This window comes from Lithobates pipiens, unplaced genomic scaffold (genome assembly GCF_037356315.1).
Source record: "Lithobates pipiens isolate NorthernLeopardFrog02 unplaced genomic scaffold, aLitPip1_a1.2 Scaffold_27, whole genome shotgun sequence".
NCBI lineage: Eukaryota > Metazoa > Chordata > Amphibia > Anura > Ranidae > Lithobates > Lithobates pipiens.
In genome coordinates, this window is record NW_027507788.1 from 121,171,584 (window position 1) to 121,193,000 (window position 21,417).

At 43.1% G+C, this 21,417-nt stretch overlaps 1 long non-coding RNA gene across 1 annotated transcript in view; it reads right to left on the reverse strand.

Annotated features, from left to right (window-relative positions):
• Window positions 1–19,736, reverse strand: part of LOC143933219 (uncharacterized) — a 120,801-nt gene extending 101,065 nt beyond the window's left edge. The window contains exon 1 of the long non-coding RNA XR_013263054.1: window positions 19,496–19,736. This is a non-coding gene — a long non-coding RNA (uncharacterized LOC143933219). The remainder of the gene's footprint in view (window positions 1–19,495) is intronic.
• Window positions 19,737–21,417: the final 1,681 nt, after the last annotated feature.

Sequence of the window (21,417 nt, forward strand, 5' to 3'; positions counted from 1 at the left end):
CGCTCGTGTGTAGGCTTGTTCGGCCAACTAAGTCTCGCGCATGCTCAGAAAGGATTTCCACGTCGGAAGGTTGCATTGCAGTGTATAGGACGTCGTATTTTTCGTCCCGTCGTACGTGCCGTTCACGTCATCGCGCACGGTTTCAGCAAACTGTTCGTCCGTCGTGTGTGGCCATGTCCGTCCATGCTAAGTTTGAGCGGACTGTTCGCTCAAACTGTTGGACGGACAAAGTTGGGCCAACAGTCCGCGCGTGTGTACGCGGCCTAATAGGTAGTGAGAAGTGAACTCAAAAATTTACGCCCTTAGAAAGCCTGAAGGCGGTGCTTGGTTTTCGGGGCCCCGTACACGGCTAGGCTCCCAAAAAGTCCCACATATGTGGTATCCCCGTACTCAGGAGAAGCAGCAGAATTTATTTTGGGGTGTCATTTCACATATGCCCATAGCATGTGTGAGCAATATATCATTTAGTGACCACTTTGTGTAAAAAAAAAAAAAATATTTTTTTTTTGTCATTATTCAATCGCTTGAGGCAAAAAAATAAAATATTCAATGGGCTCAACATGCCTCTTATCAATTTCCTTAGGGGGTCTACTTTCCAAAATGGGGTCATTTGGGGGGGTTTTGTACTGCCCTGCCAATTTAGCACCTCAAGAAATGAGATAGGCAGTCGTAAACTAAAAGCTGCGTAAATTCCAGAAAACGTACCTTAGTTTGTAGATGTGACAACTTTTGCGCAAACCAATAAATATACAATTATTGACTTTTTTTTTACCAAAGACATGTGGCTGAATACATTTTGGCCTAAATGTATGACTAAAATTGAGTTTATTGGATTTTTCTAATAACAAAAAGTAGAAAATATCATTTCTTTTCAAAATTTGCGGTCTTTTTACGTTTATATCGCAAAAAATAAAAATCGCAGAGGCAATCAAATACCATCAAAAGAAAGCTCTATTTGTGGGAAGAAAAGGACGCAAATTTTGTTTGGGTACAACATTGCATGACCGCGCAATTACCAGTTAAAGCAGCGCAGTGCCAAAGTGTAAAAAGACCTCTGGTCATTTACCAGCAAAATGGTCCGGTCTGAAGGTGGTTAAGGAGCCAGTTGTCAGCATCTTCAGGTGTATCAAAAAATCTCACCATTCCCTCCTGGGGAACACGAAGATGACTGGGATAGAGCATACTATATTAAATGCCACTGGTCCAGAGCTTCTTGCAAACTTCTGTAAAGGATTTCCATCTCTTCTGGAGCTCTGCCAAAAAAATCTTGGAACAAGTTCATCGTTGAACCTTAATAGGGTAGATCAGGATGCTTTCTGGCTTCACTAAGGATCCTGTCTCTGCCCCTGTAATTAAGAAATTGGACCAGGAAAGGTCTGGCTGGGGCACCAGGGATGCGACGAACCGTTGGCATCCTATGGGCACTATCCACTACGTAAGTCAGAGAGACCTCAATGAGACCAAGGAGTTACTTGCAGAAGGCCTCCGAAAATTTAGCAGGGTAATCCCCTTCTGCGCCTTCAGGTAGGCCTAGCACCTGCATGTTGTTGCGGCGCATTCTATTTTCTGCATCATCAGATTTGGCTACTAGCATGCGGACAGTCTGTTGGAGAGATAGCAGAATTTGGGTATGCTGAGAGGTGGTGTCTTTTGTAACTGAGATGCCGGACTCAGTCTCACCGGGTGTGCCTCTGATTTTATCAAGATCATTTCTTATCAGATTGCACTTCCCAGCAAGATGATCAATTCTCACCAGTAGCAAGGACTCACTATGCTCTATTGCTTGCAGGGTGATGGCTGTGTCAATTCCCTGTGACTGTGCTAGGGGACCGTGCCACGATCCTGTTCTTTTGTGAGCGCCATCTCAGCTAGCAGTTCCTGTAGCCTGTGTGCCAAGATGGTGGTCCCTGATTCTTGCTGGGAGCAGGAGCAGCAGAATAATTCTTGGAGGGCATCACATGATTTCCAGGCTTCAGCAGCGATAGCGAGCCGATTGTAGGTGCCAATGGGGATAAGATGCGGGCGTACGAGAGGAGAATAAGGCAGGATGAACTGGAGCTCAGGTCTCAGACATCCTGCTCTACATCCGGCCTTGCCCCCCCTGCCCAGGAACTCTTTAAATGAAAATCGTGCTTGGCTCATGAATGGCAGTGCAATAAGGGAAGGACATTGGGAAGGACCTTATCAGATGCTGAACACAAGTGGCCGGTGTCCCCATTTTTTGCCTGTGTGCCCAGGAACGCTTTAAAGCAAATTTTGCTTTGCTCATGAAGGGTTCACTTTAAGGTTGACCCTGCAGCAGTTTATTTCTGAAATAAAAAAAGATATACTATCTGTAGTAATCTTAATCAATACATACTGTTAGGGTCCAGGTGTGGAAGCCCGACTTGTAGGAGGAGACCTCTCTTACAACGCTGGTTCAGGAGCCGCTGGAATGGAGACAGCGGTCTCGAGAGCACAGTGGGTAGGAGTGCCTGCTGGATAGGACCGCTGGAGCTGGTAGTAGAGCGGAGGATCCTCTGGAAAGGCTGAGCGACTGGAGGTTGCTGGAAGGCTGAGAAATGCAGACAGTAGCTTCAGAAGCTGAGCACTGAACAGGCAGAAGGCTGGAGCAGAGTCAGACGGTCCGGGTCAAGGTAAGTAGGCAGGTGGCAACAGGAGGCAAGAGGTGTCGGTAAAACTGGCAGAGGTCGGCAACGGAATCGTAGGCAGGAGAGGTAGCGAGGTCAGGCAGGCCGGGTCGGGTTCGGAGAAGGCAGAGAAGTCAAACAAGCCGGGTCGGTAACGGTAGCAGGTAATCAGGTTCAGAATCAGGTATTCAGGCACACAGGAGCTGAGACGAAACAGCGCCGCACCGGCGCGCTTGAGGAACCTTTAAACGTTCAGTGGCGGGAAGTAGCGCACGAACGCCACTCACGACCACGCGAACGAGCGCGCGCACGAACGGCACTCACGACCGTGCATACTAACGTGTAAACGAACGCGCACGCGAACGCGTACACGAACGCGCAGGAAACACGCGCCGACGCCTGTGTGAACGCAGCTGTGCCTGTCTATTGCTGGTAAGTTCCTGACACATACAGTAAAATAAATCTAAGTTGCTGTATATATTTATTCAAGATATTATCAGATTTTGATAGATGAATACAGTGCTAACCTAAAGTATATTGTCTGTCTCACCTCGAGAATCTATGAGCAATTGTCCTGTGGAACAGTGGGGGTGCCTGGGTGGCCAATTGCTGAGCACCAGCTGTCACATGGGTAAATGGAGAATGGTTTCTCATACCTGGAAGCATCTGATATCTCTTTCTTTTTAGCAGCTGAGTGGCCGGGAAGTGAATAAAATAGGCAATTATAAGTTTCCACTAGGGCCGGTGTCATGTCAAATAGTGTCCCCCGTCGGATAGTGTCCGCTGTGTACTGCGCATGCGCAGTACACAGGACAAGCAGATTCCGAAAATAGCCGTAGATGAACGGCGCCTGTGCAATGAGTCCAGGTTCAAGCCCCACCATCCAAGTGGACATAGAGGTAGAATAAAAAGAGCCGAGCGAAGCGAGGCCGTGCCTGAAGCGTGGCGAGCGAAGCGAGCCTGCGAGGGGCCCTCTAATATGTGCAGCCCTATGTCCACTTGGATGGTGGGGCTTTCACTTGGACTCACGGTGCAGGCGCCGTTCATCTTCAGAGATTTTCTGAATCTCCTTGTGATTCGTACTGTGCAAGCGCTGTGCCTGCGTAGTACACAGCGGACACTATTCGATAGGCGGACATTTTTGGACAGAACACCAGCATTAACATTATTAGAAAAATAGTCACAAATCAATACAGACAGTTACAGTTTAACAGACACTTTCCTTTAACTTAATTGAAGTACCAACCATTGTTAATATTATCTAATTTTCACTTGTGATGATGTGTCAGTAACATTTCAGTAATGAAATCATGTATTACGCTTGGCATTTGTGACATCAGCTTTGCTAAGGCAGTTTGGTATCACAAAGTGTTATATGTACTTATGGAACTCACCACTGTTTGGGAGATGATCACAAATACCATATTTAAGGTTGCATCATGTTAGAAAGGGGTACAAATTCACTTAATAGAAGACTCTCAATTAAAAAGACATATTTTTTTGGCCTTAATTATCTGGCATGTTTTGACTGTATATTTTGAATAGTTTTCAATCAGATTGTAGCGTCAGAGGACATAGGTCTTGGACAATAGAGCACAATTGTAACAAATAACAATGTATGTGAAAAGGCTCTATAGAAAAGCTATGGTGGGACTCCTGGCTCTCATTCTACCACTACTGAACTATATTATAAATATAATATGATAGCTCAAACTGTAGCACATTAAGTGCTTTCAGAGAAATATAAGAGTTGCATTATAAATAGATATATTATATTCAAAATGACGGCCGCCTTGATAAATCATTATGTTCTTTACTTACTAATGTATCCCGCCAGCAGCTAGTCCCAAAGTGTCATTATATAACTGAAGTGGTTGATCAGGTAGCTTTAGGACATGATCCAAACATAGAATTATGCAGACAAAACACTGCACCTATGAGCAATTGATAAATAGGGATGGGCATTGGGTTCAGACTTGGGCTGGCCATACATTATAATTTTCTTGTACAAATATCCTTTAGATTTACCAAAACTATATAATATAAGGTCAAACCTAAGAACTTGCAATTTGTATGCAGTCAGGCAGGTCCTTGCACTAGATAGTTGAAGGTAAATCCAAAGGACATTGAATAAGAAAATTGTATAATGTATGGCCACCCTAAACCGATCTTGACTGTTCAGAGTTCAACCGTTCACCAAGTGCTGGAAATTCAAATGTAGTAGTGGTGTTACAACTGATAAAAATGTTTCCATAGGGCACCTGGTTGTTAGTGAGTTTGGCTTCCTAAAAACCATGACTCAACTTCCCACCCATTCAACTGTCAGTAGGGCATTCCCTGCTGGCAACTGAAATGTAAACAAAGGGGCAGGGGGTGGATTGATGATATCACTGACCAAATATGGACATTGCCATATTTGGTAAATGGCCATGACAATATTAGCTTAAAGCGGAGGTCCACCCTAAAGTGGAGCTTCCGCTCATTGGAACCCTCCCCCCCTCCGGCGCCACAATTGCCACCTTTCAGGGGGGAGGGGGGTGCAGATACCTGTACAGTACAGGTATCTGCACCCACTTCCGGCATAGATATCTGCAGAAAGTACGCCCCTTTTCGCAGAATCTACGCCCCTTTCCGAAAGTCCCCCGCTGTCTGCTGGGAAACACACGGATCCCAGAGACAGAGGGGACCATCCTCGACTCGCGCATGCGCAGTAGGGAACTGGGAAATGAAGCCGCAAGGCTCCACTTCCTGATTCCCATACCCAAGATGGCGGCGGCAGCACCCGAGAGACCATCGAGAGATCGGCTTCAGGTGCCGATATCGCGGGCGTGCTGGGCGGGTAAGTGTCATTATTTTAAAAGTCAGCAGCTGCAGTATTTGTAGCTGCTGGCTTTAAAAAAAAAAAAAAAACGGCGAACTCTTTAATAATTATAACCAGATATGGTCATGGCAGCTTTTGTCAATTAAATCAGCAACTATCCCTGTCCCTTTTTAACTTCAGTTGTCAGCAAGGAAACTGTCACTTGGCAAGTCTAGTAAAAGGGAGCGGATTGGTCATATAGGTCTAGGTGGGTTTTGTTTCAGGGGGCGGCGGATGTTATTCATCAGGATTGACAGGGATCTACATCGCTGGACAACGTGATTGACAAAAAATGACAATTTTTATTGAAAGTTTTCCATAGTTTAATTACAGACAACATGCAATTTATCTCAAGATCAAAGAAAAATCAAAGAGCAGCACTTGAGATAAAAAAGAAGTAAAAGAAATCCAATACAAAAGACCATAGAGCCACAATATTTTGAGAATGATCCCAAGACCTCCCACTAGAAAACCAACCCACATACAGGCTTCCAATTACTGAAATACAAATAGAGAGTCAGGATTTCTTCTACTATTGGCAGAGTAATTACCTACCAAATGTAATCATCATTCATGGGCAAGGAGGCGGTGGGTCGCCTCAGTAGGGACCACATCTTTTGAAATGTCCTGGGGCAATCCTTATGTTTATAGGTCAATTCTTCCCTTTGCATATTTAGATTAAGTGCATCCTGATGTTGCAAGATCGATGAAGGCGTAGGGGAGAGCAATTTTTTTAAAAATTCGTTTGCAGGCTAAACACAAGGCCCTAGGCCATAGTAAAGTAACTTCGGCTGGAAGTTTATCTTACAGGATAAAGGCAAGGATAGTGTGTCATTATCATTTGGTGTGTCATAATTTACACTTGGTTTTTGTAAATAAGTACCTGGGAGGGTGGCATCTGGTGGCCCCCCTTTTTTAAAAAGAGGTTTTAAGATTCTTATAAGCCACCTACCCATACATCCCCAAAACCATTAAGCCAGAGTTTTGGGGCAAAGGCTCTTGTCTTCCTCAATATGGGGAAAAGGTGCTTTGCCAGAATTATCCCCCTTCAGACACATGTGTACACTTGTCCCCTTTGTTTGCTCAGATAAGGGTCAGATATAATTTTTACTTTAAGTTCTCTCCCAAAATCCATACCAGGAAATGTAGAAATTCCTCAAGGGGTGGGGAAATTATAAAAATATCAAATTTTATTACAAACTGTACATATACAAAACATCAAGTGAAAATGGTGCATGACAACCATACATGAATATTGGAAAGATTGGATACAGACACTAACATGTTTCAGGGCTCCTTCTTCAGAGGTGTCTTCAATATACAGTACATACAATTTTCCAAAAATTTTGAGTGATACATCATATCCTGAAGCTTAAGAACATGCATCAGTGGGCCATGCTTTGTTACTTCCTGACACCCAGGCCAATGTGAACACAAGCCCGCAGAGATTCCCCCAGGATGCGGTCTGAAGAGACGTGGACTGTGTGATGATAGAAGATGGATGTAACCCCAAATGGGAACTTGGATCAGTGGGACAACTGAATAGTGCAGAAAATCACTGCACCAAAATAGTCCAGACTGAAGATAGTCAGTTGCTTGGTGATGAAGCCAGGTGGTCAGTCAGTTCACACCTGTATGAGCTTCAAAGAGATAGACAACACACAGCCAGCTCATTTATTAGGGATGATGGCACTCATCCATTGCAGCCAAATTCTACATTTCCAAAATCCATACATTTCCAAAATCCAGAGCCCGAATTTGCCTATAAAGAATTTTGAGGGACCCCCACGGGGGTTATTATTTTCTATTCGCATTTTTTTTCGCATTCATACCAGACCCTCATTGAGGATAAGGGCCAACTATGTATGTTTTTTTGTGGGGTCCCTCATTAATACCTATGCCTAACCCTTATGTAAGATAAGGGTCTAGTATAGATGAAGGGAATCTTTGGATTTTTTGTTTTTAAATGGAAGGAAGCTGCCATTTACTGGCAGTTTAAAGTTGTAATAAACCCAAAATCAAAATGTAATATATTGTAGCAAACTAATAATTAGACCACATGGCTGCTAAGCTGCATGCGGGGAGCAGGCTGCTGCTGTGCTGAAAGCTGCTGCCTGCAGTGACTAGAGGGAAGAGCAGTGGCGTCACTAGGGTTGGTGTCACCTGGTGCGGTAAAACATGGTGTCACCCCCACCTCCACCGAGTATAGTCCCCCCTCAGTACAGAGCCCCCCTCTCCACTAAGAATAGACCCCCCTCCCTCAGAACAGACCCCCTTCCACTAAGTACAGACCCCCTCCCTTAGTACAGACCCCCTCTCCACTAAATATAGTCCCTCCTCAGTAAAGACCACCTTCCCTCAATATAGAACCCCCTCCCTCAGTACCGGCCCCCCTTCACTAAGTACAGACCCCCCTCCCTCAATCCAGACCCCCCACCACTAAGTACAGACTTCCCCTCTCTCAGTCCAGACCCCCCTCAGTACAGACCCTCTTCACTCAGTACAGATCCCCCTCCCTCAGTACAGATCCCCTTCAATCAGTACACACTCTGTGCCCCTCCTTTGTCCATCTACAATAGAGTACAGTACAGACCTTAGCTTGGCATGCACAGTAGTGTCCCTCCTCTGTTCTGTATAAATGTAAACAGCTGAGGAGGGGGAAGGGAAGGTGGCTTTGGCTTCAGTCCATTCTGCTGTGTGGGACAGGGGCAACCCAGACAGCCGGTGAGTCAGTGGGATATGCGGACGCTAGTGCAGTGTTAGTGGTGCCCCTGCTGATGGTTGCCACCCCTCTGGTGGGTGTAACCCAGGTGCGGTCCGCACCCCCTGCACCCCTCTAGCGACGCCACTGGGAAAGAGAGACTGTACTACTGTTCTAGAGTGTTCCAGTGTCCAGCTGTTCCAGTGTCTGAATAGTCTAGTGTCTGGCCGTTCCACTATTTGGTTGTTTCAGAGGAGGCATTAGAATCTTTGTCAGTGTTGAGAGGCATATTGGGCCACCCTGTATTGTTACTGCCCTGTTGCTGTTTTTAAAACTGCCCCATGGAGATTAGGCCTTGACCTTTGTAACCTTTTCCTAGGATTTACAAACACTTCCACCAGGGAAAAAGCATGCCACCATAAGGGCCCTAGTGCCAGCAGGACTGAGATGGTGTTTTAATTACATTGGCTAATAGTGTGGTAACATCATTCCTTTGCGCCTGCTTATTGCGTTATGGCTGGGCCATTTCACAAGTGACTGTGGGGAATGAATAGCGTAATTTTTGCAATTGGAGCCACACATGAAACTATCTTTGCTCTTCTGTTGTTCTCCTTGTTTAACCTACCCTTTCCTTTCTAGGGCTTTGCCTTTTACAAAAAGGCCCATTGAAATGTTTCTAGGGGTGTCAGAGTTCTCAGAGTCAGGTACAGGGAAGGGTATTTATTGGAAGACAGACAGGAAGACCCAACAAATCAAGCAGCTACTCAGGGCGGCGGCCTTACAAGTAGATTCCTTTTGACCCCTTTTGCGCAATCAATATGGACTCATAATCAGTAATCACTGCAGTATATGCAAAACTAGGAACTGTCTCTTGGAGATGGACTGACAGGTACAATTGACATCCATGCAGAAATAGCTACACTGAAGACCCAGATATCTCAAGTGGTAGAGGTGTTAGTTAACTCTGCTGGCTACAATGGTCAAGGTGCAACTCGGAGAGATGTCACAAGCCATACCAGTTAAAAAGTCACCAGGTACCATGGTCTGTTATAATTGTGGAGGTGTAGGTCACTACCAGTGAGAAGACAATTGAGGGCTGACAAAAGATGCAGAGGGTGCCAGACAAGCTCAGCTTTCAGAGAACCATGAGTGAAAGAGTCAGTTGGGTGCCAGATTAGCTAAGCTTTTGGCTGAAAATTCAAGGTAGGTGCCAATAACCTCAGCTAACTTCAGCTCCAGATGTGATGCAAGAGAAAAGAGGCGGAGGCCTGAGCCTTTATGAAGAGCCTCACCTGACACCTCAAAGGATTGGTAAAGATATATTTTCTGTATTGAAATACACTGTTTGAGAGGGATGTCTGGCAACCTACAAAACAACGTAGGAAGCATCGATTTGAATAGCATAGAAAAAGGTGGCTTGTAATCAGCCAGACCTGTTACTCCAAATGCATCTTCTAAAGCCCTTGTCAAGCTGATAGGCCCTTGTCTGTAGTGCCTATTTAGGTAGAAGCTCTCTGTGCTTCAGGTGCACAAATGGTTCATTTGATCCTCTAGTCGTTGGGTAGGCAGAGCCAGAGACCCTCCACACACATGTAAGTTTTCGACCACCAGGAGCCACAAGTAGTTCTTTGCTCATGGGGACAAATTTGGATCTGGTAAAATAAGTCCTAACTCCTGTTGCCAGGGGATTTGACTCTTCACCAGATAGTGTGCACCCCATGCTGCAGTGTACAAGCATCTGATCAAATAGAAGAGGCTCCTAACAAATTAAGTGTCTAAAAAGAACCCTACGGACCTGAAAAAGAGATGAAGACTCAGGGTCCTATTTATTGCATGTCCTCTTTATTGCAGTGGATTCATGTGTCAGAGAAAAGCCTAAGCCCAAAAAACAAAGGGTAGAGTGACAGTTTCAACCTATGGTGGAGTCAGCAGTTCTGCAGAAGTCCTTACCATTCACCCCTGAAGTGTTCTGAGTTATTACACCAGTAAGTGACACCCCCTGCTTCTGTCCGACACAACATTGTGTGCCATGTGTTCTCTCCTGCAGCACCCCTGTCAGTAGTAAATGGTTTGTCTCATCCCTGTAACTAATACAATTTTTAGGACAACTTTTTCTTTTAAAAAAACAACAGACTTACTAGCAAGATCATCAGGTAAAAAAAATAAAAGAAAGCAAATGCAGCCATCAAGTCTAAGAACTGGGAACTGCAATAAAATAAATCTTTGTTTTTAAGTCTAATACCCTTTTAAAGTGGTTGTATAGTCAATTTAGGTACTTTTACCTACAGAAAAGCCTATAATAAGGCTTACCTGTAAATAAAAAAAATATCTCCTAAACCTGTGCTGTTCAGGAGATATTCGCCTCGCAATGTGCACAGGGGATTCTCGGCTGAAAGTCCGGCAGACGCCGGACCCTGCCGTGAAGAAATCTCCCGTGCGCATGTGCAGGAGTGATGATATCGCGGCTCCGGAAGAAACGCAGAGGGAACATGCCAGCTCCCTTGGTGTGGATCGGGCCAGATGTCGGGGCCTCATTCTAAGGTAAGTATTTCATAATGATCTAGTATGCGGTGCATACTAGCTCGTTATGCCATTTCCTTTGCAGGTGAGTTAAAAAAAAAAAAATCAGCGGGTATACAACTGCTTTAACTTATGTTAAACTTAGTTTGTAAAACTTAGTATGTAAAAATGTTTTCTCTTTGGTGTATTTAATTCTGCTGCTACATTTAAAAAAAACATTTTAAACAACGGACAGCATGGATTCATGAAAGACAGAAGTTGTCAAACAAACCTGATTTCTTTTTATTAAGAAGTAAGTAAAACCTTGGACAGAGGGGTGGCTGTGGACGTGGTATACTTTTATTTTGCAAAAGCGTTCAACACAGTTCCCCACACGCGGCTCATGTGTAATGTATAGTCTACAGGCCTGAAAATATCAGTTAGTAAATGGATAGAAAACTGGCTAAAAGACAGAATTCAGTAGTGGTTAATGATTCTTACTCTGAATGGTCTAAGGTTATCAGTGGTGTACCCCAAGTTTCAGTGCTGGGACCCTTACTTTTTAATATCTTTATAAATGATATTGGGTCTGGGTCAAAAGTAACATTTCCGTGTTTGCAGATGACACCAAGCTATGCAGTGGAATAACGTCCTTACAGGATGTCTCCAATTTACAAGCCAAACTCAATGCTCTGTCTAATTGGGCTACTATGTGGCAGATGAGGTTTAATGTTGAGAAATGTAAAGATATGCACTTGGGGGCTAAGAATATGCATGCATCATACATGCTAGGGGGAGTACAACTGGGGGAATCCGTGGTGGAGAAGGATCTGGGGATTTTGGTAGATCATAAGCTCAACAATAGCATGGAATGCCAAGCTGCTGTTTCCAAAGCGAGCAAAGTCGTTTCTTGTATTAAGAGAGGTATGGACTCCAGAGAGAGAGATATTATTTTGCCCCTGTTCAATTCATTAGTAAGACCTCATCTGGAATATGCAGTTCAGTTTTGGGCACCAGTTCTCAAAAAGGATATTGGGGAACTGGGGAAAGTGCAGAGAAGGGCAACCAAACTGATAAGAGGAGCTCTTATACCAAGGAGTTTGATTGCTGGATATTCATAACCCACCATTCCCTACCATGCTAATTTTACCTCCAGACTGAAAAGCTGGAGGTCCATGAATTTTGGTGAGTAGGGATACATGTGGGCTGTGTGTCACATCACAGCATGACTTCTTTTGGAGCACGTCAGCACTTTTAACAAGCTTGGAGCACAAGAGCACTTTAAATTATGGACGTTTTGTTATCATTTGCACTAAGTGTATAGTCTGTGCATAGTTGTGAGTGCTGTATTTATTCATGTCACTTATTTGCAAGTGTTGAACACTTTGTGTACAGCAGCTACAGTATTTTTGCATTTTTGTATATATTTTTTTCCACAGCACAAGTTTATTTATATATGCAAGTGAAGGAACAAGCTACAAGCAGCAAGGTACCTGGTAAAGGTGACAGGACCTCCGGCAGCAAGGGGGTCGGTACTCTGTCCCCTCCCTAGTGTTCGGTATCCATTAATAACCGGATACTAACATGTGTTACAGAGATCTATGGCCTGGTCATGAGGTAAGGGAAGGAAAGAGTTAAGTGAGAGGTCCATGCTATGTGCTCGGTACTCTCCACGTGCACAGGCGCAGATGACCCTGCCCACATCCATCTAGTAGCCTTGCTCGGTGCCTGCAGATTTTACTGGGACTTTATCCATGTGAACCATTGGGAATACTGGGCCCCAACGCTAGCCATCTAAAGAGATAGGACTAAGGGCTGGTGCTTCCATAGCTGCTCCATGGATTCCTTTGCATATTACTTATATTAAGAGGTACCTGTCAGGGGACATTGCACCACACCCTAGCCCAGGGGTGCCAAACTAGTGGCCTGGGGGCCATATGTGTCAAGTGGAGCCTTTTGATGTGGCCCGAAACCTCCCGGTTGGCAATATGGATGACTGGTCGGCAAGCCCGGACCACAAGTTTACCGACCAGCCACCCCAGAGCATCAGTGTTGTAAATGAAGCCGGATGTAGAGGAAGCAAGCGGCTGTCGAACAGAGTCGCATAAACCAATGCTTTCTGTATAGCGCCCTACCTCCAGGCGGAGTTATAACAAATGCACTTTGCCTGGGACACCCGAATGGAAGACTGTTATTAAAGGTACATTAATTACTAAAATCACAGTGTATATACGTGCATATCTGTTCTGCAATGGTTACTGGGCTGCTTTCAAACGGATCCTCAGGTGCAGTGGAGTGGACCTGCGGGTTACCTGCACTGAGCCATAGACTTCTATTACCTGCGAGTTTGGTGCACTACACCTGCAGAATATAATAGAAGTCTATGGCAAAGTGTAGCTAACCCACAGGAAAGCCACAGGTGCACTGCGCTGCACCTGCGATAAGGGTAAACCGCAACATGCAGCGCATCAGTGTGAAAGCAGCCTCAGGTCCCTTTCACACAATCGTTCGGACCCAATCGGAGCCTTCATTTACCTCTATGGAGCTGCAGATGTAAACCGACTTATTTTTCTTTTACACCCACCTACCTCCAAACCGATCTTTTAAAAAAAACAAAAGGGATCTGTCCTCTTCGATCCAATTGGATTGGAGGGCCCATAGAGTAGAGCGGTCTGTGTCAGTGTCTGCACTACATATACAGAGTGAACACGAACCTGTCAACCACCCGCTCTGCTCATTGTGGCCCGTGACTAGTTACCAAGTCAATTAAGCGGTCCTCGCTCTTGAAAAGGTTGGGCACCCCTGCCCTAGCCATTCTCTTAGAGTGCACTCAAAACCAGGTTTTGTATTCTTATCTACAGTACAGTTAATGCCTATATGCACTGTTATTGCTGACTTTGCTGACTAATAAATAGATTTCAGTGTAGCGGCCCAGAACTCCATTCTAAGTTACTGTGGCTTAGTAATTATACTGTCTCACAGACTGTGTCTGAATCTACTCTCTGTTTGCTTATTTATGTTTATACTGCTGTTTACTCCATCCCGTACCAATACATTTAATAAGTTAATAAGTTAATTTACCACTAAATGGTCTTTTGTCTATTTCCCGATTTCTATTTTACAGCCGAGCTAAAGGTACAGTATATTTGTGTTATCATAAGTGTAGCACCCCCTAGCGTGGCTAGAGTGCTAGTGATAGGATTTTTTGTTTGTGTAAGTAAATTTAGACTTGACTGGCAGCCAAGCCTGTGTGTTTTTTTCTGGGTCAGGGTTTTGAGTGACTCAGGGAGAGCTGGATGGTCCAGCAGCAGTATCTCTGGTGACTTCCCCTGCTTGCTGGAAACTTGGAGAAGGTTCAAGAAGCAGTTGGGAGGGGTCTAGGAGGGGCTGTTTGGAGGGCCCTGACCAACCCCCAACAGATGGGTTGGCAGGGGGCAGGCCCCCTCAAATACTTAGAGACAGCCCAGCTGGCAGTGGAGTTCAGGTAGAAGATAGAGATGGAGTGTTAGGCTGTCAGAAGCCTTTGAGAGTAACTCTCCAGTCTGGGGGGGCGAACTCAGGCACCCCTTTTAATGACACACGGAGGGATCCTGACCAGGCGGCACGGAAGCATGGAGAAGACGGCGGGAGGACACTGGAAGGCAAATCTCCAGGAAGGAAGGCAGCCAAGAGAGCTGGTAACTGTTACAGTCAGGAGACTGAGAGGCATGCCTGAAGGGACTGGGTGCAAGCAGTCTGGAATGGATGCAGACTCAGTCTGGAGGACTGTGGAGAAGAGGTCAGGAGGGCTAGTGAAAGTGCTGTCCTGTCAGTGCTAGTTGGTCCTGGGAGATTAAGTTCTACAAGCAAGTCTGCGCTGGAGCTAGAAGAGGATTAGTGTAAATACTGGATGCATATAGTTGAGTCCCTCAAGAGTTTCTTTGCTGATCAAATGGCCATCCCATAACAACCCTTACCCCATCCACGTTTAATACCCTTAAATAAAAAAATGAAATAAAGCTGCAAGGACTGATTCCTGTCTCCAGAGAGTGGAAAATCCATGTGCCTGGCTGTGCAGGGTGGGAGATAACCATATTCACCAGCGGCTGGTGAGGGGTTAGTGCTACATAAGTGCTTGCATCATTTTCATTCAACCAGGTGTATCAGAAGGGCTAAGGTTATTCACAGAGTCAAGACAAAGAACAGAGAACCAAATCAATCAAGCAGCCCCTGTGGGGTAGCACTACAACAATAAGGTCCATTAAAACATTATTGGTTCCATGTATAGGGGCAGGTCATGACTGGAAGGCTGCAAATTTGTGCATGATACTTAAATATAAATGAAATCTTTAAGCAGAATCTCCTTTTTCATTAAGGCGATATCTGCCAGTTTCCTACAAACATGCATATCATCTTCCTTAAATGTCATCTCTCCTATTTTCAAATATCATGCAACACTCCACTAAAGGGTGACAGTGTGGAATAGATCTAATGCATAAATCGCCTAAATTATTAGCACCTCCAATGCACCATTTTCAGCACATCAGGCATGAAAGGACTATAACCACGGTTACTTGGCTTTTTTTAACAGTGTTCCAATATCCATGTAATCCTTTGACAGGCTATTAATTCCAGGCATAATATGATTGTGCTTCTCACAGTTCAATTATTAGTGGAAGTACTCTGAGGTTATACATGCAGTTATCGTGATCAGATCATTTGAATAGTGTTCCTGTATCAAGCAGCCTCTAAAGAGTCCAAGTGCATATGGATTGCTTCATTGTGGGGCAGCACAGTAGCTAAGTGGTTAGCATTTCCACCAAGCAGCACAAGGTTTGTCGGTTTGAATTCCAACCACGACACTACCTACCTGGAATTTGCATATATTCCCTGTGACCGCATGGGTTTCCTCTGGTTACTCTGGTTTCCTCCCACACTCCAAAGACATGCCGGTAGGCTAATTGGACCCTATCAAAAATTGTATGCGAGTTAAAGACCTTAGAATGTAAGTTCCTTGAGGGTAGGGACTGATGTGAATGTGCAATATATATGTGAAGTGGTGTGTAAATTGACAGCGCTATATACAATGCCTTGAAAAAGTATTCATACCCCTTGACATTTTCCACATTTTGTGATGTTACAACAAAAAACGTAAATGTATTTTATTGGGATTTTATGTGATAGACCAACACAAAGTGGCACATAATTGTGAAGTGGAAGGAAAATGATAAATGATTTTCAAAACTTTTTACAAAAAAATATCTGGAAAATGCGGCGTGCAATTACAGCTGCAAGTCTTTTTGGGTATGCCTCTACCATCTTTGCACATCTAGAGTGATATTTTTGCCCATTCTTCTTTGAAAATTAGCTCAAGTTCTGTCAGATTGGATGGAGCGTGTCTGTGAACAGCAATTTTCAAGTCTTGCCACACATCCTCAATTGGATTTAGGTTTGAACTTTGACATTCTAACACATGAATATGCTTTGATCGAAACCAAGTCTTTTGCAGACTCTAACAGGTTTTCTTCTAAGATTGCCCTGTATTTGGCTCCATCCATCTCCCCATCAACTCTGACCAGCTTCCTTGTCCCTGCTGAAGAAAAGCATCAACACAACATGATGCTGCCACCACCATGTTTCACGTGGTGATGGTGTGTTCAGGGTGATGTGCAGTGTTAGTTTTCCGCTACACATAGCATTTTGCTTTTAGGCCAAAAGGTTCCATTTTGATCTCATCTGATCAGAGCACCTTCTTCCCGTGTTTGCTGTGTCCCCCACAAGGCTTCTTGCAAAACTGCAAATGGAACTTCTTATGGCTTTCTTTCAACAATGGCTTTCTACTTGCCACTCTTCCATAAAGGCCAGATTTGTGAAGTGCACGACTAATAGTTGTCCTGTGGACAGATTCTCTAACCTGAGCTGTGGATCTCTGCAGCTCCTCCAGAATTACCATGGGCCTCTTGGCTGCTTCTCTGATTAATGCTCTCCTTGCCCGGCCTGTACGTTTAGGTGGACAGCCATGGTAAGTTTGCAGTTGTGCCATACGCTTTCCATTTTCAGATGACGGATTGAACAGTGCTCTGAGATGTTCAAAGCTTGGGATATTTTTTTTATCACCTAACCCTGCTTTCTGAAGCAATTGGTTCCACTAGACTTAGGAGTATCAGAGTAAAGGGGGCTGAATACAAATGCACGCCATACTTTTCAGATATTTATATGTAAAAGAAAAATGTGAAAACCATTTATAATTTTCCTTTCACTTCAGAGTTATTTGCCACTTTGTGTTGTTCTATCATAAAAAATCCCAAGGCACTGTAAGTAGTAAGTACCTGTAATAAAATAAACATACTGGTGGGGAGGAATACGGCCTCTGCACTGGATCAACATGTTTCAATTACACCTGTAATTTTTGTCAGTTAAAGCAGTATAGAACCCCAAAACAAAAATGTAGTAAACTGCAGCTTATCAATCCTTAATCCAGATAGTTGTATTAGGTTTGTTCCCCCTTTTTTCTCACCTGGTGTTCAAGCCAGTAAAACACTTCCTGCCTAAAGCTAGCCATAGATGGATCAAAATGTGTCCATCCCTGTTCAACAGAAAATGATAGCTAGATAGCTAGATCAACTTCTGTCCAACAGATAAGCTTAAATAAAAATTTCAGTCAGTGGCTGTAGCCATTTGCGCAGCTCAGTTTACATGCCAGCACACTGCCAGTGTGTTGGTATGATTGTATTCCTGCGCATGTGCAGGAGTAATGTCATCCCACGCCGGCCAATCAAAATGGTCAAAGACCGGCATCTGGAAGAACCTGGGGAAAGGAGCTTTAATGGGGATAAATTGATAAGAACAAACTGCAGCATTGACCAAAATGGAATAATGCACTTGCCATAGCTGTAGGCTATTCACATAGCTCCTGAATACTGTCCAAAAAAAATCCTGGCGATGGCATTCCCCTGTCCTGCCTTTTTGTGCTTGGACATGTAAATAAGTTTTTTTAGCACCCCCCCCCCCCCCACAACCTCTGGAATTTTTTTTTAGCGCCCTCTGTCTCTTGGAACCATGTAGAGTACCCCCAGAGACAGGGTGGGCTAGCACTTTCTGAGGGTTGAGTCCATGGCTGATAAGTGGGGGATGTGTAACAATAGGGGACCAGTCATTTTTTGGACTTTTTGGAAATGTTATTCTTCACAGCAACATATGAAAGAGAGTACACTAAAGTGTTTTGGAAGACAAGCAATTTTTTAAAATACATTTTGACTTGATAAACAAGCGATGTCTTGATATACAAGTAGCGTCACGTCATAACTGGGTTTAAAAAGAAGAGAGCCACATTCTAAGTGTAGAAATATGGTTACATTAAATGAAGGTACAACATTTAGCAACTCACGGGATTGATGATTAAAACAGGAACATCTAAGTATGGAGGCATCTAGGGTAAAGCTGTCCACATAGACCGTCCTCTGTACCACCATGGACATCATCCCTTCCACTCTGCGCTGAACGAAGGCTCCAAGCCTTGATTTCAGATTGCTCTACTGCAGGGTAGTCTTGCCTGTCATGATTGCAGACTGACAGCGGTGAGAGCCAAAGGTGCGGAGGACGATCTATGTGGACAGCTTTACCTCGGATGCCTGCATACTTGGATGTGCCTGTTTTAGTTAGACATGTGCAGAGTGAAATATTTTGTTTCAGAATTTTGTTTTCGTCCAAAAAATAAATTTATTTAGTTACTCCCGAAATTAGTTTTTTTTCATTTTGTTTTTCATTCAAAAATTGCATTCGTCTTAAAGTCCACATGAATTACGGTCAAATCTGTCTTTGAAGGCTTATGGTGTCTGTCGAATGTATAAAGAAGATTAGACGGAGCTGCTAAACTCTATATAGCCTATAGGTGGAGCATTTGACTCCGGAAATGTACGATTGCAGTGTTGTAAAGTTTCGATGCTCCCTGGAATATTATTATAAACGTGTGTGTTTTTCGTTGCTTTGTCGAATCTCCGTCGTTCATGTTGAATGAATGCTCTAAGTTTAACAGTGTCAGGTGTCATCTTTTCTCTCTGTCGAATCTTTTCTCTCTATGTCGAATATTTTCTCTCTGTTGAATCTTTTCTCTATATAATCTTTGACTAATAGAGGTAAGGTTAGGCACATTCGACCACAGGTTCAATAGACACAGATTGTTAATGTCAGAGTCACGTCGAATCTCCTATCTATATCGAATTGTTGTAACAACGAAAATGAAAATAAAGCATTTATTTATGTCGGATTTTTAGTTAAAATTAAAATTAAAATACCTGAAATTCGGACCAAAATGCATTCGGACGAAAACGAATGCACATGTCTAGTTTTAGTTGCTAAATGTTGTACCTTCATTAAATGTACCATATTGCTACACTTAGAGGCACCTCTCTTCTCTTTTATACTTTGTAGCTCCTGCTGGATTTTGCTTCTAATACCCTTGTGGAGGCTTCCATTTGTAGATGGACATGTTATAATTACACAACTTAAACAACATATTGCTATAATCTTTTCATATGGACTATAAACTGAAGGACTTATGAATAAATGGTTGTGGAATGGATCATCTGAGTTTCCACTATTTCTTATGGGAAAATTTGCTTTGATATTTGAGTGTTTTGGATTACAAGCATGTTTCCGGGAACAAATTATGCTTGCAATCCAAGGTTTTACTTAGGAAATTCAGAACATCCTTACTGCTATGCAGGCTCACAAACTCCACCCATAGACCTCAGTACTAGTAAAAAGAGCCTTTAAGCTGAAACCAGTGACCTGTACATTTTTCAGAAGCAGTAGCATCTCCATTACCAACAGCCGTCCCAGTGATCCTCCTAATGCTTTCCCAGGCTCCACGCAAGTTCTTTGTCCTTGGGATCTCCAGCCGTAGACTCAACTTTAGTACCTTTTCCCAGGCTTCACTTCTTCTTCCAGACTCCTGTACTCTGTCAAGTTCTCTGATCTGCCTCCAGCAGCAAGACTGTACTGAACAGGCAAGCTTCTTCTGCTTCCAAGCATTTGCACCAAGCATATGCAAATGCCTCCTAGGTCCAAGAACTAGTCACATAGCTGCACATCCCACAGCCTCCCCAGGCCAAAACCCTGGGGAAAGAGAGAGCTCACACACCCCAAATATACTACTGGTTTATCAAGGGGAACATTATTCAGAATTATTAATATTCATAACTCAATTTTACTGTGGTGTGCACAGCTCAGTGTACATTCTACAAAAGAGTGTAAACAGGCAGGTAAGTGTATTTTGTACGCAATGTCTCTTCTGCAATAAAGAGCCTGCCTATGCACAAATTGTTATTATTCTAGCTTTTCTTTAAGTTTTAACAGATAATGCAACCTCTAACCTCACTAATGTACTCTTTCATAAATAAGAATTCTTAAAATTAATTTTACTTGTTAAAAAAGAAATTGGGTTTCACTATGTATTGTGTTACCTATACAAAAACTGAGAATAAAACGCCTGATTTAGCTCAAACCACCTCTGGTATTAATTAAAATAGCATTAACTTGCTGGATTGACTAAAGCGATATTTATTATATCAAAATTTATGAAAAGGCTTATAATAAAATAGTACCACACAACACAAATTACAGTCATGCTAAAAGAGCTAAATAACCACCTTATTTATGTCAGTATACAATTATACCTGAGCCAACAAAAAATAGAAAAAATATAGAGAAAATATATAAAAAGAACAATAGAAAAAAACTCTTCCCCCTGACTCTGCAGAGTCTGTGTATGGGGGCATTAATCCAATAGGCCTACTGGATTAATGCCCCTATACAGGGACTCGGCAGAGTCAGAGAGAAGAGTTTTTTTCTACATTTGTTTTTAGATATTTTCTCTATATTTTTTCTATTGTTTTTCTATATTTTTTTCTATTGTTTTTCTTTTGTTTTTATATATTTTCTCTATATTTTTTCTATTTTTTGCTGGATCAGCTATAATGGTATATTGACATAAATAAGGTGGTTATTTAGCTCTTTTAGCAAGAGTGTAATTTCTGTTGTGCGGTACCATTTTGATATACGTTCTTTTTATACATTTTTATATAATAAATATTGCTTTAGTCAATCCAGCAAGTTAATAAAATTTTGATTGATACCTGAGGTGGTTTGAGTGAAATCCAGGCTTTTATTCTCAGTTTTTGTGTTATATTCTCTTACCGATAGCTCCTACCTCTTTAGCCTTTCCGAGTTATCTTTATATACAAAGACTTATTTCACAGACAAAGTAGAAAAAGTAGTATCTTGAGGGTCTGTGCTTTGCTAATGTGTTATTGTGTTACCTGTATTTAAGTTCTATTCACGGCCTCTGAGCAATCCATATTTAATGCAGCGTGTGAATGGTGCTCACAGACAATATCCAGGCCTCCACAAATAAGCTAAAGATATATTCTTTCAATGAGAAAATCAAACAGAAAAATAGATATCTTTATAGAATAAAAAGTAGACTGTGGTCCTGATCCGTAGCATCATTTGTATGACTGTGATTCTGCAAGCGCGTGCTTAGAAAATAATTATTCTTTTATGGTATTCACAAGTATTTTGTGTTCTGTATGAATGCCAAGTGCTGTCCATGTATTAGAAACAGCAGGAGGATGGATTTTGTGGCGGAGAGAGACTGGTGCTGAGAGGGCACATAGCGTCCTAGGAAAGGTTTGAAAAGCTTTTCCTTACTTGTATTACCGTTACTAAGGGAATGTCAAAACAAACAT